The sequence below is a fragment of the Oryctolagus cuniculus genome, chromosome 13 (genome assembly GCF_051225735.1).
Source record: "Oryctolagus cuniculus isolate XC-2025 breed Fujian yellow rabbit chromosome 13, ASM5122573v1, whole genome shotgun sequence".
NCBI classification, from domain to species: domain Eukaryota; kingdom Metazoa; phylum Chordata; class Mammalia; order Lagomorpha; family Leporidae; genus Oryctolagus; species Oryctolagus cuniculus.
In genome coordinates, this window is record NC_142879.1 from 46,816,399 (window position 1) to 46,840,390 (window position 23,992).

The 23,992-nt window shown below is 41.6% G+C and overlaps 1 long non-coding RNA gene across 1 annotated transcript in view; it reads right to left on the minus strand.

Annotated features, from left to right (window-relative positions):
- LOC149122577 (uncharacterized) overlaps positions 1 to 22,705 on the minus strand; it is a 135,695-nt gene extending 112,990 nt beyond the window's left edge. Inside the window, exon 1 of the long non-coding RNA XR_016218928.1 lies at positions 22,662 to 22,705. This is a non-coding gene — a long non-coding RNA (uncharacterized LOC149122577). The remainder of the gene's footprint in view (positions 1 to 22,661) is intronic.
- Between the last annotated feature and the right edge of the window lie 1,287 nt (positions 22,706 to 23,992).

Here is a 23,992-nt window from a genome sequence, read left to right on the forward strand (position 1 = left end):
CCTGTCTCTTGGTTTTGGCCTGGCCTAGGCCCAGCTGTTGCAGGTATTTGGTCACTTTTCCTTTCAAATAAATAAATAAAAAAGGAAGGAAAGAAGGAAGAAAGAGATCCTAATTTCATGTGAGTTGCATTCTAGTGAGGAGAGCCATGAAGCTTATGAACAAATAATTATATGATAAAGGGTGATAAGACACTGGGAGAAAAACAGAGCCAGACAAGGCAGGAGAGGATGGAGGAGGGCGATTCTAAGTCGGGTGGCCCGAGACAGCTGCTCAGGACAGTGGCATTTACAGAGAGGCCTGAGAGAAATGAAGGAACGAGTCCATCAGGCACCCAGAGCAGAGCATCCCCCACAGAAGAGACAGCAAGGGCAGGAACGTGTTTGAGGGTTTATTGTTTAAAAAAGGTTTTTATTTGAAAAGAAATGAGAGAGTTAGATCGATACAGACAGATGATAGAGATGGCAGTTGATGGATGATAGATGAGAGAGAAGGAGAGTGAGAGAAAGAGATGGACAGATAGAAAGAGATCTCTCATCTGCTGGTTTGCTCGTCAAATGCCTGCAATGACCAGGGCTAGGCCAGGCCTAAGCAGGGAGCCAGGAACTTGATCCAGGTCTTCCCTATGAGTGGCAGGACTCCAAGTCCTTGAGCCATCGCTGCTGCCTCTCAGGGTGTGCATTAACAGGTAGCTGTATCTGAAGTGGAGTAGCCGGAACTTGAGCCAGGCACTCCAATATGGAATGCAAGCATCCCAAGTGGAGTCATAATGGTTGGGCCTAATACTCACCCCTGTTTGAGGTATTTGAGGGAAACTGAGGATACCCATGTAGTTGGATCCCTGTGAGGGAAGCAATGCATGCTTGGAATTGATGTCAGCAAGAAGACTGCCTTATGGCTAGCATGGTGATGACTCAGGTTAAGCCACCACCTGCAATACCAGCAACCCGTATGAGTGCCAGTTCATGTCCGCGCTGCTCTGCTTTCAATCCAGCTCCCAGCTAATGCACCTGGGAAGGCAGTGGAAGATGGCTCACATGCTTGGGCCCCTGCACCATGTGGAAGACCTGGATGGAGCTGCAGGAACCTGGCTTCAGTCTGGCCTCTGCCACTGTGGCCATCTGGGAAGTGAACCAGCAGATGGAAGATCTCTCTCTCTTTCTCACTCCCCCTCTTCATGTCTCCTTCTGTCTCTCTGTAACTCTGTCTTTCAAATAAATAAATAAATCTTTAAAAGAAAGAAAAAAGAGAAAGCAAGCAAGCAGACTGCCTGGCGGATCAGGAGGGTTGTGTTTGGTAAGGTGAGAATTTTGCGTTGTATTCTCAGAAGAGGAGCTGCCGGAGGCAGTGACAATCTTACTGCCACAGGATCTCTCTGGTGACTGTGAACGACTGTGAAAGGCAGGAGTGGTGGAAGTCGGGACTGGAGCCGGAGCTTTTGCCCAGAGCCCAGGTGAGCGGGAGCCCTGCCAGGACGTAGGGGCTGGTGATGGAGGGGGTCAGAGTGTTTGAGACTTTGGGTCTGGGAACTATTTCCATTTGAGCAAGTTGAAGGGTTTAGTGGGTTGTTTTGGCTACTCCCTAGTTTGAAAAACAGAGATTCCTCTCTGGGATATGGACAGCTGGCTCATAGCTTGAGTGGTCTGCAGACACAGATGGACAGAAGAAGGAAATGCCTAGCACTGAGCGTGTTGGCACAGCCCAGGGCAAACATTAAATTGACATGAAGTTGGACATAAGGTGGGGTTCAAGCCAGGCATACTGACAAGCTATTCAGTCTGTCCCAGTGTTAAGAATTCCTTCTTTGATTAAACTGTGGCTTTTCTGTAACATCCTCTTAGACATGGAGGCACGGGAAACACCAAATCCTTGGACTTCAAAACGATGGGAGACCGGACTGGAGCAAGCAGCTGCTTTGTTGCAAGAGCCCCCCCGGCTGCTGCCAATGATCTGTAGATTATAGAACCTGTGCATTCCTTCCCAAGTAATTACCTACGCAGAAATAAATGTGTTTTAAATTTGTCCCATTTCCCAGCCCCCATTCTTTGGGGTTTGTTTCTGCTGCCCTGAAGCCCAGAGTGTAATCATCTTTGATAGTGGGTACATGTTTTCTGCTACCCTTCCTTTGACAAAGACAAGTTTTTGCTGTGCTTCCATTTCAAGAAAATTAAATCGAATTGGGTTTTCAGGTACTGCTAATTGATGTAACAGAGAGAACAGAAACCTGATGATTTGGCTCAAGGCCTTTGCTTAAAAAGAAAAAGACTTTGGTGTGAATAGCCTCCAGGCCCCAGACACCCAGATGCCTGCTGCTCCTTCAGCATTACCTACAGATAGAAAAAAAAAGAAGACAACAGGCGGATGGTTTCCCTGGCGAATGTTTATTCTTCTCTGTGTTTTCCAAACTCAGTATTGCAGAAGAACTCCCAGGAATAGTTTATTTATAGCAAAAGTAGAGTTAAGAAGCAGAGATACTGAGCAATCTGGAAAAAGTTTTAAGTATGCATCATTCTTTTTCCAGTCTATATTTTAGTTTGTGATATTTTCAATGATCCCCTCAGCTGGATCCCACCACGTGAGTAGCCTCAGTTTCCCTCAAGTATCTCAAGCAGGGGCAGGTGTTTGGTCTGGTGGTTAAGATGCACTCGATGGGGCTGGTGTTGTGGCATAGTGGGTTTAGCTGCTGCCTGCAGCGCTGGATTTACATGTGGGCACTTGTTATAGTCCCAGCTGCTCCATTTCTGACCCAGCTCCCTGCTAATATGCTGGAAAAGCAGCAGAATATGGCCCAAGTGCTTCGGCCCCTGCTCCCACATGGGAGACCCAGAAGAAGCTCCTGGCTCCTGGTTTCAGACTGGTCCTGCGCCAGCTTTTGTGACATTCTTGGGAGTAACCAGTGGATGAAAGACCTCTCTGTAGCTCCATTTGAGATGCTTGCATCCCATGATGGAGTACCTGTTCAAGTTGTGGTTTCTCCATTTCAGAGCTGGTGTCCTGCTAATACATATCTTGGGTCCCTGCCATTAGTCGTGAGAGACCTGAATGGAGTTCTTGTCTCTTAGCTGAGGCTTAGCCCAGCCCCAGCCATTGAAGCGTTTGAGGAGTAAACCTGCAGATGAGAGATCTCTTTCTGTCTCTCCCCGTCTGTCTCTATTCTTTTCAAATAAAAACATCTTTATTTGATGCTACTGTGTGCCTCTCGGGTAATCCGGAGAGACAAAGGCTGTTAATATGGCTCCAAGAGATGAAGTCAACAACGAGAATTTCTATATTGGAAAAAGAATGAGTGTTGTTAGCTTTATCTTGAAAGTGTGCATAAATGTGCACGTGTGTGTCTTGACATATTTTTATTATAGCCTATGGAGAACGACTACCTGGGAAAAAGAGATCAGGGCACAGCCTGCTCCCTGGAGTGCATTCTCAGTGTGGGTGATGCTGTGCTAAAGGGGTAAACACCGATACTTGGAAGTCCAGAAAAATCTTAGCTATGACGAAGGTTTACAGCCCGCCTGGCAGGCAGATCAAGGCTCTGGTGGGGTCTCACTCCACCAGGAAAGTCCATTGCTTCACCACCAGAGCCTGTGAGCACATACATGGCACAGGGAGTGAAGGCTGCAGGTGGGATTAGCAGTGCCGGTTCACTGAGTTTGAGAGGGGAGAGTTTCCTGGACTAACCAGGTGTGCTCGATGTCGTCAATCAAAAGAGTCCTTAAAAGTAGAAGGGGGCAATGTGACCATGGCGGAAAGGCAGAGACACACTGCGTTTGCTCTGCAGCTGGAGGAAGGGAAGCACAAGCCATGGCACACAGGCGGCCCCTGGAAGCTGAATGTGAACTTTCTCTGGGATTCCATAAAGGGATGCAACCCAGCAGATCCTGTCACTGTAGTGCAGTGAGACGCACCTGTGAGACCCGTGTTAGACTTACGGCCCTACAGAAGGGAAAATGACAAATTCGTGTTGCTTAAGCTGCTAAATTTGTCATAATGTGTTACAGCAGCGATGAAAAACTAAGATACTTACAAAAAGATAGTGAATACACACACATATAGTGTGCACCTGCAACCCTAAAATGCCATTGGTCAGCACTTGGGAAAAAATGTCTAATAAGACTCTTTGGAAAAAATGTCTAATAAGACTCTTTAGGAGGCCAAAATGAAAACAAATAATGTTGGAGAACATGGCACACAAGCTTTTCTGGTTAGCTATTTCTTAAAAGGGGCATAGTCAGTGCAAGAATGAATAAATTCCATCAACAGAACCTGTTGCTTTCTCTGAAGCAGATCAGAAAGAAAGCATCAATAGAGTTACTCCTAAGTATGAAGAACTAAGAAAATATTCCCCATGGAAGAAGCTTAGAGAAATCTAGACAGGAACAATATAGCTTACATGAAACAGAAACCTGACAAGTCATTGATATTGAACAATGCTCACACGCGCATAGCTGTGGAGGAAAAATTTGGAGGTTTATGGGCCAAAACGTGAATAGTGGGTTCTCTGGGTTGTTAGCCTATGTGTGTTTTTTGTTTCTGCTGTGGCTGTTGATTTTTATAACTTTCCTATAAGAATTCTATATTATAGGAACGTTTCACTATATCTCCAGATGGGGACTAAAATTTTGTAGTAAATATTTATTTTTTTTTAAATGCAGTTTGGGGACTGGTGCTGTGGTGAAGTGGGTTAAAACCCTGGTTTGCAGTGCTGGCATCCCATACTGGCTCCGTTTTGAGTCCTAGCTGCTCCATTTCTGGTCCAGCTCTCTGCTAATGTGCCTGGGAAAGCAGCAGAGGATGGCCCAAGTCCTTGGGCTCCTGCATCCACATGGGAGACCTGGAAGAGGCTCCTGTGTCCTGGCTTCAGATCAGCTCAGCTCTGGCTGTTAAGGCCATGTGGGGAGTGAACCAGCAGATGGAAGACTTCTCTCTGTCTCTCCCTCTTTCTGTAACTATCTTTCAAATAAATAAAATAAATCTTCAAAAAAAAAATCCAGTTTGGATTGTCTAAATCTTAAAAATAAGGACTAATATTATAAAATAAGTTTATAATATTTATATTTATTTTAAATAAATTCATTTATATTTAAATTTATGTTACAAATGTAACAATGTTGTTGGAAATGTATTCTTTTTTTTTAAAAAAAAAGATTTATTTATTTATTTGGAAGGCAGAGTTACAGAGAGGCAGAGGCAGAGAAAGAGGTCTTCCATCCACTGATTCACTTCCCAAATGGCCACAACGGCCAGAGCTGGGCTGATCTGAAGCCAGGAGCCAGGAGCTTCTTCCAACTCTCACATGTGGGTTCAGGGGCCCAAGGACTTGGACCATCTTCTGCTGCTTTCCTAGGTGCATTAATGAGAGCTTATCAGAAGTGGAGTAGCCAGGACTAGAACCAATACCCATATGGGATGTCAGTACTGCAGGTGGCAGCGTTAGCCTCTACACCATGGTGCTGGCCCTGGAAGTGTATTCTTAGTAAGATTCTAGAGAATAAAAGTAGTGGTAATTTTTAAAAAATTTATCAGTCTTAAGATGATTTGGTAAGTTTTTTTTTTTTTAAGGTTTTTATTTATTTATGTATTTGAAAGACACAGTGACAGATAGAGGGTAAGACAGAGAGAGTGATAGAGAGAGAGAGAGGGAGAGAGAGAGAATCATCTACCTGCTGGTTCACTGTCCAAATGCATGCAACAACTGCAGTTGGGCCAGGTTGAAAACAGGAGCCCAGACTCCATTCAGGTCTCCCACGTGGCTGGCAGGAACGCGGGTGCTTGAGCCATTGTCTGCTGCCTCTCAGGATCCTCATCAGGAACTGGATGAGAAATGAAGAAGCAGGGACCAGAACCAGCACTCTGATACTAGATGTGGGCATTGAAAGTAGAGGCTTAACTCACTGCACCCTTCTTGATGAATTTCTTTACGTCATGTTTGATTCCTGTAGCTTAACTATAAATAGGGTCACGTTTGCAAAAAGTTGTAAAGTCTTCTTCAGTTTGCTCATCCTTGCATAATCAAATTATTTCATTTTGAAATAGCAGTTCAGTAGCCATCTTTGTGTGTTTTTCTCCTCTTTCTCAGTTTAGTTGGCTACGAGTGTCAGATTCTCATTTGTCAACAACTTAGCTTGTAATTACAATAGTTTGCCAATCTTTTCATCAAATTCATAAAGTCTTTTTCTTTTTCTTTTTCTTTTTTTTTTTGACAGGCAGAGTGGACAGTGAGATAGAGAGACGGAGAGAGAAAGGTCCTCCCTCTGCCGCTGGTTCACCCTCCAATGGCCGCCGCTGCAGCCGGCGCACCGCGCTGATCCGATGGCAGGAGCCAGGATCCAAGTGCTTTTCCTGGTCTCCCATGGGGTGCAGGGCCCAAGCACCTGGGCCATCCTCCACTGCACTCCCTGGCCATAGCAGAGAGCTGGCCTGGAAGAGGGGCAACCGGGACAGAATCCGGCGCCCCGACCGGGACTAGAACCCGGTGTGCCGGCGCCGCAAGGTGGAGGATTAGCCTATTGAGCCACGGCGCCGGCCTCATAAAGTCTTTTTCATGAGACTTTCAACTTCACTTTGTAATTTATTTATATTGAATAATTGGACATTAAATAGTTAGCCATGAAGGAATATTAGAATGAGTGCTAATGTTATCATTGTTTTTCTCAGTTGATAATATTCAGATGACATATTTCCCTACATAAATTTAAGTTAACAAGAACTTAGATAATAAACACTTAATGAGACAATCTTGTCTATGAATATTTTATGAGATTTTATCACACACACAAAGGCACACACACACATGTACTCGGTTTCTTTTATTTATTTATATATTTTTAAAAGTTTTATTTATTTCAAAGGCAAAGTTACAGAGAGAGAGAGAACGAGTTCTATCGGTTCACTCCTCAAATGGCCACAAAGGTCAGGGCTGGGGCGAGCATAAGCCAGGGCCTTGAAACTTCAGCTGGGTCTCCCATGTGGATTGCAGGGGCCCAAGCACTTGGGCCATCTTCCACTGCTTTCCCAATCAGAAGAGGAGCAGGGCCTGGCACTGTGTTGTAGTGGGTAAAGCCGCTGCCTGCAGTGCTGGCATCCCATATGGGCACCAGTATGAGTCCCTGGCTGCTGCACTTCCGATTCAGCTCTCTGCTATGGCCTAGGAAAACAGTAGAAGATGACCCAAGTCCTTGGGCCCCTGTACTGGCGTGGGAGACCTGGAAGAAGCTCCTGGCTTTGGATCCGCACAGCTCTGGCCATTGTGGCCATTTGAGGGAGTGAACCAGCAGATAGAAGACCTTTCTCTCTGTCTCTCCTTCTCTCTCTAACTCCGCCTTTCAAATAAATAAATACATCTGAAAAAGAAGAAGAAGGAGGAGGAAGAGGATGGGGAGGGGGAGAGGAGGGGGAGGGGGAGGAGGAGGAGTCAGGATACGAATCGGAGCCTATATGGGATGCTGGTGCCTCAGGTGGAGGCTTAGCCTACTATGCCACAGCACTGGCCCCCAATAATTCTTAAAGCCAGAGTCTAGAAATCTCTTCCAGTTTCTCTAAGCCACATGAGTGGCTGCTATCTTCTTCCCCACATCTGGGGCACTCTCCACAATAGGCAAGAAGAAAAGAGTATAGAGAATGATGGAAAGCTTAGATATTTGTTCCAAGTGTCCAGCAGTAGGACTAATTATAAAATGGTTCCTCATTCACATAATGAGTATACATACAACTGTTTTTGAAAGAGATAAATTGATATAAAATGTTATCACAAATAGATTAAATAAAAAGAAATTAGTTGTTGAATATAATGTATAGCATCCATATCTTAAATATATATATACACATATATGTTCAATTATTTATGTTAAGTCAATCTGAAGACATACCCAATACAGCTGTGATCTGCCTGTCTCTCTGAATCCCAAATCCCTGTATTTTATTTATTATTAGTTATTGTTATTATTTTAAATCTAAGCTCACTAAAATTTGTTTAAAGGTTTATTTTATTTATTTGAAAGGCAGAGTTACAGAGAGAGGTAGAGACAGAGTAAAGTCTCCTACCCCCTGGTTCACTTCTCAAATGTCTGCAACAACCAGGCTGCACAAGCCAGGAGCCAGGAGCTTCTTCAGGGTCGTCCATGTGGGTGCAGGGGCCCAAGCACTTGGGTCATCTTCCGCTGCTTTCCCAGGCCACAGCAGGGAGCTGGGTCAGAAGTGGAGCAGCCAGAACTTCAACTGGTGCCCATATGGGATGGCAGTACTGCAGACCAGGGCTTTAACCCTCTGCGCCACAGCACTGGCCCCAGCTAATTAAAATTTTTAAAAATATATTTCAGAGAAAGAGTGAGCAAGCGAGCAAGCGAGAGACTCCCAGCACTTGCATATGTCCACAGTGGTTCCCTGGCATGGATGGAAGCTGGGTCTCCCAAGGTGATGGCAGGAACCCAAGCATTTGAACCATGACTGTTAACTCCCTGGATCTGCATTATCAGGAAGCTAGAATCAGGAGCTGGAGCTGGGAATTGAACCCAGGCATTCTGTTGTGAGATGTGGGCATCTCAACCACTAGGCTAAACAGCTGATCCCAAATCCCTGTGCTTTCGAAGGGTTAGAAATTCTAATTCACGTCAGAGGCTATACAGGCCAGTCATAGTCAAATGAAGTAAAGATTCAGGAAACCTTGTCACAGGGAATAAATGGAAACTTAGATATTTTGAGATTTTGCAATACATATATTAATAGTCCCTGTGTCCTTGATTTCATAACACACAGTAATGGCTCTAGCCTACGTTTGCCTAAAGTAAAAAGCAAAATCCTTAGGAAGAAGCCTTAGGAAAATATGTGAGTTGTGGGGAGCAGTTGGACTAGTGAGGAAGCAGTACTATTGCCATTCATTTATCTATTAGTGATAAGCTTTGATAAGGAGAAAATTTACCAGTGTTTTCTAATTCTGACTTCTCAGTGGGAAAGAAGAAATATTGTACCCAAATCCTGGAGTTTATCACCCTGCAATTGTTTATGGCTTTTGCTACACTGAATTTCAGTAGCTGAAATGTGTCTCAATATATTTTAGAGATGACTTTACTTAGGTGACAGCTTATATAACTTTTCTTCCTGAATTGGCCTCTCTGACAGAGGGAAAATGCCGTTATTTAAACTGGTCTCCTTACTCTGATTATAGCTTTGATGAACTGAACAGGGCTTTAGGAGCAACTGGACTAATGCAGGCATGACGGGCTGTGAACGTCATGTGCTTCCAGTCTTAAAGCTGCTTTGTGGATTAAGAAATGATAAAACTATTCATATGGAAACACAATTAAAACCACAATAAAGTATTATTTCACATTTATTAGAATGGGTGGAATTCCAAAGACAATTTGGCAAGATTGTAGAGAACTGGAATCCTCAGAAAAGCAGGTGGCATTGCAAGTGGTGTAGTCATTTTTGGAAAAAGAGTTTGTCAGTTTCATGAAAGGCTGAACAGATTTACCATGTGACACAGCAATTCTGCTCCTAGGTAAACACCCAAGAGAAATGAAAACAATGTGTCCACAGAAAAACTAGTACCTAGTTGTAGTAGCATTATTTATAGTAGCTGAAAGGAGAAATTTCTATCAACTGGTGAAAGAATAAATACAATACTGTGTGTTACAATGAAATAGCATTTATCAATAAAAACCACTGAAATATGGAAGCATGCTACGACATAGATGACCCTTGAAAGCATTTTACTGAGTGAAAGAGGCCAGTTACAAAAGCCCATACATTGCATGGATCCGTTTATATGGAAAGTCCAGAATACACAAATTTATAGACTGATAAAATAGATTAATGCTTTCCTGAGAGAGGGGTTTAGGGAAAAAGAGACAGAAGGGAGAGTGACTGCTAAGAGGTATCGAGTATCTTTTTGGGATGATACAAATGTTTCAGATTGTGGTGATGATCTGTACAAGTTTAATCATTTATGAAAAACCGTTGTTTTATACTTTAATTGAATGAATTTATGATATGCCAATATCTCAATAAAGTTGTTCAAAACTTGGTAAGATTGTCAATGTGCAAAGGATTGTTAAAGTTGTGACTATTAGGGGAGGTTTGGATTAACATGTATAACCAGAGGGCTTTTGTGTAACAGTTTGCATAAAACTCTTTTTCATTGCAATAGAACCTGAGCATAGAGGGGCATGCAATCTTTGCAAGCCACTTTTCACTGCTGAGTTTTCCTTGAGGTAATTTGTAGACTAAGAGTGAGATGGGAATGTTCACCTCAACAGACTTATTTTTCCTTCCGAGCAAGTCAAGTTGTTTGCTGCTGCTTTTTTTTTTTTTTTTCAAGTACACATACGTAAGTGGAAATCTTTGACTTACTGTACAGAGTTTGGGTTTTTCTAAGACACTGCAGGAAATGTTTTAGATTTTTACTCCTTGTGGAATTCACAAACAAAAACCATAATAAGAAAAACCTGTTCAATCTTACCCACTTTTTAACTTTCTCTCAGAGCCTGCTAAGATACACCACATCTGATTTCCCTTTCTCTACACAAGGGCAATGGTCCTCATTAGTAAGAAGAAAGCCCACAAAGCCAAGACTGAGTGAAGACGGATAGGGCTGGCCGTGCTCTTACAAGGTACACAGCTGACAACAGAGAGGCCAAATGTTGAGGCGTGAAACAGAATCCATCATAGCACTTAACTCTTGCTGGCATCAATCCCTTTATTAAAAGTTCTGTTGGGGGCTGGCCGCTGTGGCATAGTGGGTAAAGCTACCACCTGTGGTGCTGGCATTCCAGCTGAGCTAGGGTTCCAGTCCCTGCTGCTCCACTTCCAGTCCAGCTCTCTGCTATGGCCTAAGAAAGCAGTAGAAGATGGCGCAAGTGCTTGGGCCCCTGCACCCTCTTGGGAGACCCAGAAGAAGCTCCTGGCCCCTGGCTTCGGATTGGCGCAGTTCTGGCCATTGTCGCCATCTGAGGAGTGAATCAGCAGATGGAAGACCTCTCTCTCTGCCTCTGTCTCTCTCTAGCTCTGCCTTTCAAATAAACAAATAAATCTTAAAAAAAAAAAAAAAAAGTCTGTTAATGAGTGGTTACAGAACACCAGAATGTGAATTGGAGAAAGAGTGGAATTTAAAATTTCACTTTAATCACTATGATGGCAAGAAATAGTGCTTTAGTAAAGTTCATGTTAAACTAATAATTTCAAACCCAAAATAGCATTAATTATTAATCCAAGAAGCAAATGAATTCCCATGATGTATAATATAAATTATACCTCAATAAAGCTGTTAAAAATTCAATAAGTTTTCCAGTATGGAAAGAATACTAGCACACAATGGATACAAGTGTATTAATAACCTTACCATATTTTAACAGCTTTATTGAGGATTAATTTACATATCATAAAATTTGTTTTTTGTAACTGTATAATTCATTGACTTCTTGGTAAATTTATAGTTGTACAGTCATCAACAGAACCCAATTTTCTTTACAGAGCACATGTTTCAAAGCTGAAAAGCTGGAAGGAATTGAAAATTTACAGAAGTAGATGCTGAGGTCAGAAATTTTTTAAACTTTTTTTAAATTATCCATATAAAAATGTTAAACTTTTAAGTATAGGTTCCAAGTTTCTTATTTAAAAATTGAGGGTCGCTGCAAATATGCATTGCTAGAATTCCTGGTAAGTTCTTTTGATGTTTACTTCTGAAAATTAAAAGATCTTTAAAGTATGATTTCTTCAAACAGTTTAAAAACTGAGGTGTTTGCACTCTGACTTAAAAATCTCATTGGAAAAAGGAATAGCCCGTTGATGAGTGTGCAGGAATTTGGCTGCCTCTAAGAATAACGCCTTCCTTTAAGGAAAGCAAAAAGTGGATTCATGGGAGTCCAAGCAAAACTGTTGGCCAAAATGGCAACAATTACCACAGAATGATACTCAGAGAAGCTGTGAGAGAGAAACAACAAACAGGCTTTGATCTGTATTGACTGGTTGTAGAACGGAAAGTGTTTTTTCCTGAATTTCCTGGTTACCTGCTTTATTAGACAAAAAGCCTACCTGGTTTTCTACCCTCACCTCCAGCTGCCTGAAGAATCAATAATGCATTCATTCTAAATATGGCCACAACACGTCTATGTGGTAAATGGTTCAGTTGGCCACAGACACGTGCCTGTAGTCACAAGCTGTGCGTGGCGCCCACAGCGATGTTTGATGGCAAAGGCTTTGAGCCACCAGGACGACTGTCAAGATCAATTTATTTCAAGGTTGCCTATGGTGTCCAAGACAATTTCAAAGCTATGGGAACCTTCCAGATAATTCTAGATAATTATAAAAGAAATGAAAGGGAGATTAGCCCTAAATTATTCTAATATGACATCCAACACTGGCTAAATTACCTAGGTAACAGTGCAGTGTTATACTCCATGCAGGATGAATAGATGCAGTTTTATTCATTCATTCATTCATTTGTTCAGTCAATGGATATTTACTAAGTTTTTGTATGGGCTGTGCACTTTTCCTCAGAGTTTACATAATGTGAATATTTTTATTTGATCTAATAATATATGAAAATTGCACGAAGAATTTCTTCTGAACAACTTATCTCTATAATATACATTAATAATTATAAATGTACAATTATCTTCAAGAAAATTTGCTGAGCTTATGCCACAGTGTATATAGTGAAGCCAAATAAGTCTATCAATTATATTTAATCTGACACAGTTCCTCCATTATCATCTTCCCCAAAAGACATATCATCACTCTCAACTTTAAATGGTCCTTTTAGAGGACTCACACGTGTTTGTCTGCAGGTGCTCACAAACATGACATCTACTGTAGGGGACTGGTTCCTTCTAACATCTCCAAGCTTCATAATTCCTCTAGTGACAGGTTCAGAGCCAGAGTCATTCACATAAACCTGAGTGAGACATGGGGAGATGCAGTTCATGTTGTAATTTGCCCACAGAGAAATGAAACCGAGTGCAAGCAATGAACTACCTTATATATACAGTCAGCTCAATCCAACCTCAATGTGCTGTTTAATCTACCGATTCAATGCTGGCATGGAAACTTCGTATTGAGTTTCTTGAGGAAAGTTTTCTTTTCCAGGTGCTGCTCTTTATGGTCCAATAGAGATTAAAAAATTATGGTACATTATATTTTACTGTTTTTTTTTTTTTTGGAAACTTACTCATAAGCTTGTATTTGAAAACCCTTGGTAGATTTGAGTGTCATTGATGAAGACATTTGCTGTCTTAATAATAAATACAATAATAGCCCAGTTTTATGATACTATTGTTTTTAGGTTCTACTACAACACATGTTGACAACGGACAATAAACGTAATAAAATTTTTACAAGTTCATCATTTTTCTGTTAGAAGGTGTAAGGAAACATAAACAAAATATAAATCCAATTAAAAGTGCCTCATTGGCCGGCGCCGTGGCTCACTTGGCTAATCCTCCACCTGTAGTGCCGGCACCCCGGGTTTTAGTACCAGTTGAGGCGCTGGATTCTGTCCGGGTTGCTCCTCTTCCAGTCCAGCTCTCTGCTGTGGCCTGGGAGGGCAGAGGAGGATGGCCCAAGTGCTTGGGTCCCTGCACCCACATGGGAGACCAGGAGGAAGCACCTGGCTCCTGGCTTCGGATTGGCGCAGCACCGGCCGTAGTGGCCATTAGGGGAATGAACCAACGGAAGGAAGACCTTTCTCTCCTGTCTCTCTCTCTCACTGTCTATAACTCTCTCTCTCTGTAAAAGAAAAAAAAAAGTGCCTCATTAATCATTGCAAGGTGTAAGATGAAAGTCTCATTTTTGCTACACAAAACCCTTTCAAAATCAGAACAATTGATAAAAAGAAAAATAAGCCTTTGCTTTAATGCCGAAAAGCCTACGTTATTTCTTAAGACCAACTGCCCCGTAAGGGAAGCACCAGTGGTGTCACAGCATTTGGGCATTATCCAGTGATACGTGTGCCATCTGCATGTCACTTCTAGATTGCAAAGAAGGATCAAGTCGGATCAACCTTTTTCTGTTTCCAACCTACCTGCCCATCTTCCCACCTCCCTATCCCTAGGCACACTCAGCCTAGAAAAACTTGCAAAGCCAATACATATTTTTGGAGGCCAGCTAAAATTACAGCAATACTGGACTAAAATATTCCACATATCCATTCCCTGGCTCCCTCCTCTCTAGCCTTCCCCAAGCCTGCTGTGAAATCCTCAAGACCAAGTATTCGAGGTCGGTCAGCTTCATTTGTAACCCACCAATGAGAAGAAAGTCTCCATGTTTCTCTCTACATTCCTGTGATTTCACTAAATAATAGAAAAAGAAACCCGAGGCACAAAAGGATCAAAATGCCTGTGAAAGCTCATTGTTCAGTTACTGTCTGTAGCATTCATGTTGCCTGTTGCTAAGGTCATGGTAGTGAGGCTAAGATTGCAGGGAAAGGAATTTTGAAAAGAGGACATCGGGGATATTTTGCTTAAAATGTGCTGGCCTCACACAGGCTTTCCTTTGCAAAGATTCAGCTACATTTGTTGAGTACAATCAATTGCTCTAAAAGCATGCTGAATTAAAGTACAATAATGGACTGCACCAACTATATTCTCCCCAGCAGTATTCTACCGTAGATGCTTAAAATAACTGAAATTTCAACAGGAGCAAACTGCGACTTGAAGAGAAATCCCTTTGAGTAGAAACTGCTAGTTCTTTTAATAGCAACTATTGTTAAAATCTAGCTCAATAATTAAGGATAAAAAAACTAAAAGACATGGACACTTATCCAAAACCAGTGTGCCTGTGATGCTGGTACAAATCCCTGAATCACCATTTCATGGTCGGGACCCTATACAACCTCCTTCCTTTTCCCTAGGGAGAAAAATCATTCAGTGATGCCAAAGCATGTGATGATATAATGCTATGACATTTACATCCTTATTCCATCTCATGCACTTGAGTGAGATTCAGCATCATCCCAAAGGATAGAAAGCCAATCCATTTGCTTGATGGAAAGTCAAGACAGAATTAAACATCTAGGAATTTCAGAATATAATGCAGACTTGTAAAGGAATGCGCATAAATTGCTATCCTTGTCAGGACACCACTGTTTATGGCTACTGACCAGACATTAAGTAGGATTAACTCATGGATTTCATTGACAAGACCCAATAGAGGACTCATTCCATACTTCAAAACAGAAAATTATTACTAGGATGATGTATAGATAGGAAATAAAAATGGAAAAGGAATAGTTTAGAATTTGTGGAGGTAAGTGCTGCCCACTAAAATCTGATTCATTAACATTCTTCAAGTGCCAGCATCACACAAGAGGTCAGACAAAAAATGGTACTATTTGAGTTAATCCCCAGGGAGAGTGGACAACTGAGCCTGGGAATGTAAGGGTCTGAGTATCCCGAGACTCCATGATGCAGCCAGCATCCTAAGAGATTGTGATACTAAGCATTGTTTGACATTTTCATGTAGAAAATCATGTGGTTGAGATCTAATGTGACCTACTTCCTGCTTAATTCCACCCTACAGTAGGTTTTTTTATGATCTCTATCCCAGTAGTTATGATTGCACTGCTTTTGTAGCAATGTACTTTTTGTATCACTAATGATGCATCTGTTTGAGCTTCGATCCTAACCGCCAAAGGCTGTGCAGTCTCGTGCAGCTAGCACTCTGCCTGCAGAAGGAAGCACAGAAAGACAGAATACTACTTTTGATTACACCGAATTGGTTTATTCTTGTCCATTTATCCCCTTCTTTTGAAAATGAATAGTCCCAGAGTTCATGGGAACACTGAATGAAGCACCCAGCTAATTTCCAAAGACAGTCTAGGGTCAAACCAGATAGATGGGAAGTGGGAAGGATATATAGGATAAAACAAGCAACTAACCCAGTCTTTTTTTTTTTTTTTTTTTTTTGAAAGATTTATTTATCTGAGAGGTAGTTACAGAGAGAGAGAGAATATGTGCGAGAGATCCTCCATTTGCTGATTCATTCCCCAAATGTTTGCAATGGCTGGAGCTGGGCCAATCTGAAGCCAGAAGCCAGGAGCTTCTTCCGGGTCTCCCATGCGGGTGCAGGGGCCCAAGCACTTGGGCCATCTTCTACTGCTTTGCCAGCTGGATGGGAAGTGGAGCAGCCAGGAGTCGAACTGGCACCCAGATGGGATGCCACCCCTGCAGGCAGAGGCTTAATCTACTACACCACAGCTTCAACCTCTACCCACACATTCTTTTTATTTTTTTTTTAAGATTTATTTATTTTCTTTGAAAAGGAGAGTTACAGAGAGGCAGAGGCAGAGATAGAGAGAGAAGGAGAGAGAGAGAGAGAGAGAGAGAGAGAGAGAGAGAGAGAGAGAAAGTCTTCTATTTGCTGGTTCTCTCCCCAGGTAGCCGCAATGACCAGAGCTGGGCCCATCTGAAGCCAGGAACCAGGAACCAGGAGCTTCTTCTGGGTCTCCCAGGTGGGTTCAGGGGCTAAGGACTTGGACCATCTTCTATTGCTTTCCCAGGCCTTAGCAGAGAGCTGGATTGGAAGTGGAGCAGCCGGGACTAGAACCAGTGCCCATATGGGATGCCAGCACTGCAGGCAGCGGCTTTACCTGCTACGTCACAGCGCTGGCCCCATACCCACACATTCTTACGGCCGCTGTTTTATTAACACTCCACAAATGTACAAAGCTGAAATATTAAGAATAAGTGTCCATTTTATTGATTCAGAAAGGGAGACAGTGATCCAAATATATGAAGATTTCTCTCTAGAACTTTGTTTTAAGAAAGAATCTTGTAAAGTAAATACTAAGTCATTGAGCACAGCAGCTGTATAACATTTTAGTCCAAACTAAGTTGTGGGTGGTAAAAAGTATTAAGAGCAACAGTCCCATGTAAATGTCATGGACTTTATTATGAGTTTTTAGTGAATAACACAATACAAGTGTTACACTAAAAGAAGAACATTATAAACCGTTCTCCCAAGACAGGTCATCTGATATTTTATGATGATTTATTATAATCTTTTCTTAGGCACACAGATAGAATTTTTAAAGTCTCAGAATATCCCCTAGAACATGGATGCCCAAGGTTGTTCCCCTTCCTTCTAGGGCAATGGGTTATTTCTATTAGTGATTTACTGTGACTCCGTGACTTGCTCAGTGCAACATCCAAAGTGAAGACCCACCGCGGGGATCACCACAAAGGCCAACAGGAAAAAGGCCCAGATCAAGGCGGAAGGGACCGACGTGAGAAATGTGGCCGTCCAGTGTGGTTTCCCAAAGGACACAGAGCCAGGATTCCACCTCGCTGTCTCTAGGAGGAAATGGGTTCTGTGGAATATAACTGTCGGAGGTAAACAAGATGTCTTAAAAATAGATTAACTCCTGTTAGGAGAAAAATAATCCTTTTTGCTTGACTACACATATGGGATATTTCTCAGAGAATGATTCAGTTCTAATACTAATGCTTGTGAACTTAAAAAACAACCTTACATGCAGAATTTTGTTGCTTTTACAAAGGGATCAAGAATTGAAAAACATCCATGACTTCTTACCTATTACTTTTCTTTAACTCTTGATGTTCTTACCTTATATCATGAAATTCAAAACTGGTACAAACTTTCTTATGTTCACTGGGGTCACTGGACTCAAGCAAGTTTGTAGAATGCCATGAAAAAGCAGTTTGTTATTCCATTAGTCTAGAAATCTAACTCCAAAATATAGGAATTTGAAAGCACAAATAGATCACAAAAAGTTAATCATTTTTATAATTCAAAAAAATGTCTCCCCAATCATCTCATTGAATTTTGTTAACAATTAGGGACTGGGTCTATTTCAGAATTCATACCCAACACTGACTCATTTCTTCATGGTTTTATGCTTCAACATGCCAAGATGAAGTTGGTTCCTAGATAGTTGTTGCATATTATTAATCATGTAAATACTTCAAGTTTCTATAAGGAAAATATTTATAAATATGACATAATTCTTGAATCATATTATTTTTATAAAAATATTATCTAGTAATCATTAAGGTAAATATTGCACTTCATTTTCACATAATTGCTGTGAAATAGAGAGCATGATAATCATCATTTTACAGAAAAAGATACTGAAGTTGAGAAATAGTAAAGGTGTAGCAAAGAGAAAAGCCAGGATTTGAAACTAAAACTGTAACTTCTGCGTGACAACAAGCCTTGCCATCGCCAGGAATACTCAGTAGGTGTGTCCATGTGAGAAACTATTTTCAAGTCTGTGGGAAAAATCCATCCAGAAAGACTACAAGCATGAATTCTGAGGGCTTACACAGGGCTGGAAAAAATACTCACAGTTCTTGGGACACAAGGAAGAATATTCAGAAGGGACAAAATTCATCCCATCCTAAGTGCTGCTGTGTTCCCACCCAGTACTTAAAAGACTCAAATGGGCGGCCAGCGCTGTGGTGTAGCTGGTGAAGCCGCCGCCTGCAGAGCTGGCATCCCATGTGGGCGCTGGTTCGAAGAAGTGGAGTGGCTGCTCCACTTCTGATCCAGCCTCTCTGCGGTGGTCTGGGAAAGCAGTGGAAGATGGCCCAAGTCCTTAGGCCCCTGTACTGTGCAGGAGACCCGGAAGAAGCTCCTGGCTCTTGGCTATGGATCAGCACAGTTCCAGCTATTGTGGCCAATTGGGGAGTGAACCAGCAGATGGAAGGCCTCTCTCTCTCTGCTTCTCCTTCTCTTTCTGTGTAACTCTGACTTTCAAATAAATAAATAAATCTTACAAAAACGACTCAAATGGGTCCAGCTGCTTCCAAGTTACTGAACTGTAACCAACAGCCACGCTTGCATGAAGAACAAAAATACCCAGTACACACTAACAGAGTGACATTCCCTAATAAATTACTAGGATGTCATAGAATTTTTTGTAGCTACTAAAAATGGAATTGTTTTCTTATTTCCTTTTTCAGATAGCTTGCCCTGACATAAAAAAAAATGTTACTGATTTTTGTCAAAGAACAAAGAAAATACGGTTCACAATGAAACAAACAACTAAAACTAATAGAACTGAAACAAATCACAGAATTGTTAGGACAGGACATTAAAATACTTAAACTATTCCATGTGATGAATAAGTGACAGGAAAGAGTAACATGTTGGCCCACAGAAAACACAAAAACTGTACATAGAAAATACAGAGCTGAAAAATCAGTTTCTGAAATGAAAAGATGTGCACTGATAAAATTAACAGTAAATGTGACACTTCAGGAGAAAAAAAAAATTGCAGATACAGAACTGAAATTGAAGATATAGAAATTGAAATTTCCAAACAGAAAACAGAGAAAAACAACTGAATAAAAAACCAGACAGAGCATCAGTAAGATTTGTGAAAATTTTAAGCACACGGAATCCTTATAAAGCGGATATACATGAAAAACATCTGAATAAATAACAGCTAAGTTTATCAAGTTCTATGAAAACCATTAATTAGTAGGTCCAAGGAGCTCAATGAACTCTAAAAATAAGAAACATGAAGAAAACTACACTGAGCTATAGCATAATCAAATTTCTCAAAACCAGTAAGGAAGAAAAAAATCTTAAAAGCAGCTGAAGAAAAAAAAGACACATTACATGGAAAGAAACAACAACATGGATGACAGCAGATTTCTCATTGGAAGTAGCAGGTGTAAAGAAAAGGAGTAAGTAATGTCTTTAAATTGAAAAATACAAACTGCCCGCCTAGAATTCTATACCAAGCAAAATGTCCTTTGTAAAGAAAAGTGAAATTACAACTCTACAAGACACATAAGAGCTGACAAAATTCATCACTAACAGACCTGCACTACAACAAAAGTTAAAGGAAGTCTAGAGGTAGAAGAAAATGATGTCAGATGAATTTATACATACAAATAAAGAGGACCAGAAATGCTAACTATGTGTGTAGATATAGAATATCTTTTCTTTATTTAAAAGAATAATATATGATTGAAGCAAAAATAATGCAAAAATGTATCCAACGTGAATATTAACATATGTAGAAATAAAATATATGACAATACTATATACACTGAAAAGTTTGAAATGAAAGTATACTTTTGTAAAATTTTATAATGAAGTTGTATTAAGTCCATTTGAGGTTACACCTACAAATTTAAAATATTTACCATGATTCTACAGCAACACCTAACATAATAAAATGAAAAGAAGTCAAGAGCGGCCAGTGCTGTGGTGTAGTGGGTTAAAGCCACTGCCTGCAGTGCCAGCATTCCATATGGGCACCAGTTCAAGTCCTGGCTGCTCCACTTCCAATCAAGCTCTCTGCTATGGCCTGGAAAAGCAGTAGAAAATGACCCAAAGTCCTTGCACCAAGGTGGGAGACCTGGAAGAAGCTTCTGGTTCCTGGCTTCAGATTGGCGTAGCTCCTAGCATTGCGGCCATCTGGGGAGTGAACCAGTAGATGGAAGATCCTCTCTCTCTCTCTCTCTCTCTCTCTGCTTCTGCCTCTGCCTCTGCCTCTGCCTCTGCCTCTGCCTCTCTGTAACTCTGCCTTTCAAATAAATAAATAAATCTTTTTTTAAAAAAGTATATAATGTGATGGCTCAAGTAGCTAGGTTCCTGTCACCCAGTGGGAAACCTAGATTAAGTTCTGCGATCCTGGCCCCAGCCCTGACCGAGACTCAGATGTTGCGGTCATTTGGGGAACGAATCAGCAGAAGAAGCGCTCTCTGTCTGTGTCTATCATGATACCTCTCAAATAAAATTAAAAATTAAACTTACCTATCTCAGTACATACAGAGAAAACATTAACCATTTGACCAAATCCAACACACATTCTTGATGAAAACACTCAGCCAAGTAGAACACAGGAAGTCTTCCACATCCTGATGAAGCGCAGGAAACTACATGAAACAAGAGCCCACCATACTTCATGGTGGGATAAGAAATGCTCTCTTCCTAAAGTCAGGAAGAAGATAAGCACGTCTACTCTCACCACTTCCACCCAAGAGTGCAAAGTTCCAGCCCTTGTGAAAACTCAAGAATAAGAAATCAAAGGCAGCCTGATCAGAGAGGAAGAAGAAAATCTTAGTTCCCCAGAGATGTGACCATCCATGTGCAAAAAGTTACTAGAGTAAGTGGATGTGGTAAGTTCCCAAATATAACCAATATAAAAAGAAAAAATTTATATACTATCATAAGCAATCAAAAATTAATTAATAATACCATTTATAATAACATAAAATACTAAGTACATAGTGATGTGTCAAAAAGCTGTGCAAAACTTGGACAATTAAAATTACAAAATGTTGCTAACAAAATGGTTTAAAATAGCTCAAAAATAGAGTTATATAGTGTGCTCATTGATTTAAAAATTCAATACTTAAGACACAATCCTTCCTAAATTGATCTATAGAATTAGTGTTTTTCAACCAAAATCCCAGCAGGAATTTATTTGTTGAAATTTAAAAAAATGGTTCTAAAATTTGTGTGGCATTCAAAGCACCTAAAAATAACAAAACAAATACACAAAGAAACCATTCTGAAAAGGAGGAACAAAGTTTGAAGATGAAACTATTTGATTTCAAGACAAATTATAAAGCAACAATAACCCATGATCAAGACAATGTGGTACTGGTGTCACAATGAACAAAGAAACCAATGGAATTGATCAGAGAATCTAGAAATATGCTCAAACATGTATAGGCAACTGACTTTTTTTTTTTTTTTTACAAAAACTTCTTTCTGTTTTAAAGCAGAGTATAAATAAATACTAAGTAAAACATCCTCTACTGTGATCTGCAAGCATTGCAGAGATTATCCTGTTTCATCCTATGGCCATTTTTTCTCTTGCTATTCCTCTTAGCTTTTGGTGTTTGTGTCCTAGGAAGAGTACAAGTGTGATTCGTTACAGAGCTTGCAGGTGAATGAAAGGTCTAGCTTGGAAGCTGCTTGGTGCTTACTCTTCTCCCACACACGGCATCTCCAGTGAGGGACTCTGGTAAGAATATTTTTTTAAAAAGGTGAATATCAGCTTAGCACAGGAAGCACCATACATACGGGAATCTGCTTGCCAGCCTTCCAATGCAGTGCAAATTAACACACAGCTGCATGGTCGCTCTGTAGATAAATTTGACCCAAATTTGATATGACAGCCCAGGAGCCGCTTCAGAGAGACAAAGCTTTTGAGAAACAACCCTGGATTTTCATCACTCCTCTTAAGCAAACATCAGAGGCACAAAGCAAAGAGCAAAGCTGTTGTGGCTTGAGCGTCCGCAGTAGCGGAAGGCAGGTTCCGTGTCCTTCGCCAATGAAAAGTATTACTTGAAATACTTCTCCATCAAAGGACAGAGCCTTAATGTGTGCAGCAGGGTTCCTTGGCCTTCTGTTTAACTTTATGCTTTTTAAATGGCCAGGCTGTTGGGTGTGTTAAAAAAAAAAAATGACAGGCCGGCGCCGCGGCTCACTAGGCTAATCTTCCGCCTAGCGGCACCGGCACACCAGGTTCTAGTCCTGGTCAGGGCGCCAGATTCTGTCCCGGTTGCCCCTCTTCCAGGCCAGCTCTCTGCTGTGGCCCGGGAGTGCAGTGGAGGATGGCCCAAGTGCTTGGGCCCTGCACCCCATGGGAGACCAGGAGAAGCACCTGGCTCCTGGCTCCTGCCATCGGATCAGCGCGGTGCGCCAGCCGCGGCGGCCATTGGAGGGTGAACCAACGGCAAAGGAAGACCTTTCTCTCTGTCTCTCTCTCTCTCTCACTGTCCACTCTGCCTGTCAAAAAAAAAAAAAAAAAATGACAGGGGCCAGTGCTGTGGTGCCACTCCAGACATTGCATCCCATATTCAAGTGTGTGGTTTGAGTCCTGGTTACTCTGCTTCAGACTCACCCCTCCCCCCCACTAATGCACCTGGGAAGGCAGAAGACACATGGGCTGCTGCCACCCACTTGGAAGACCCGGATGGTTTCTGGCTCCTGGCTTCAGCCTGGCCCAGCCCCAGCTGTTGCTGCCATTTGAGGAGTGAACCAACTGATGGATCCACTGAGGGATCATCTCTGTCTCTCTGTCACTCTGCCTTTCAAATAAGTAAATAAATAAGTAATAGGAGTGTCAAATTGCGTATGTGTTCAATGAAATACAAGTCCATGTTCAACCCTCTTACTTGCTCCGGCTTGCTGAGATTGTCAACAGAATTGAACACAGAGCTGGAAGCACCTGCCCTTCGTAATGCTAAACTTCAGAGCAAAGGGCAAACGAAGGTGACTTACTCATTAAATAAGGAACTATTATTTATTTATTAGTGACCGAGGGGATCATTCCTCTCACACCATCCTTCCAACAGTGGACAAATCAAAGCGTTGACCTTCTTCACTGGGCAGGAGTGTATCCCATCTACGTGAGCACACCACCTGGTACACGGAGGCCCTGGAATAGTTCTATGTGCCTGACGTGTAGACGTGGTGCTGCTTCAGTCGCTTTCAGAGCAACTTCCTCTGGAATTTTCCCTCTCAGTTTTCACCATATAACCCATTCAGCTCAGCTGAGTCACTTTATTATAAGGCAGTGTGTGGCAATCACCTCACTGCATAACAAATAGGAGTGCCTGCATAGCAACAGCAAGATTAGGTGAGCAGAGCTTCTTAGCATTCGATTGATTATCCATGGAACAACACTGGCTCATAGACACTTCAAAGATAACGCCCACCTTACACTCTCGGGTCTGCCACACGGCTTAGAAGTTCACTGTGTAGCTAAGCTCCTGCAGCCTGGGAGCTACAAGTCTGATTTCTAAATGACATATTTCCTGGGATGCCAATGCCATTCAAAGCCTTGGACATCTTTACCCTGAGGAATTTTATCTTGGGAGAAATGGGGCAGTGGAATATTGATGAAGCATACAAAGGTGCCTTCATGGAAATGAGGTCCCTTCAGAGATAGATTTTTCCAGCGGCACATCAAAAGGAAAGACCAGGCACCCATCACAGTCAGTCAACTTTGAACTGTCACTCATTTTGCTGCTAGAAGCACACAGTGTGCACCATTCCACGTAAGCATCTTTTATG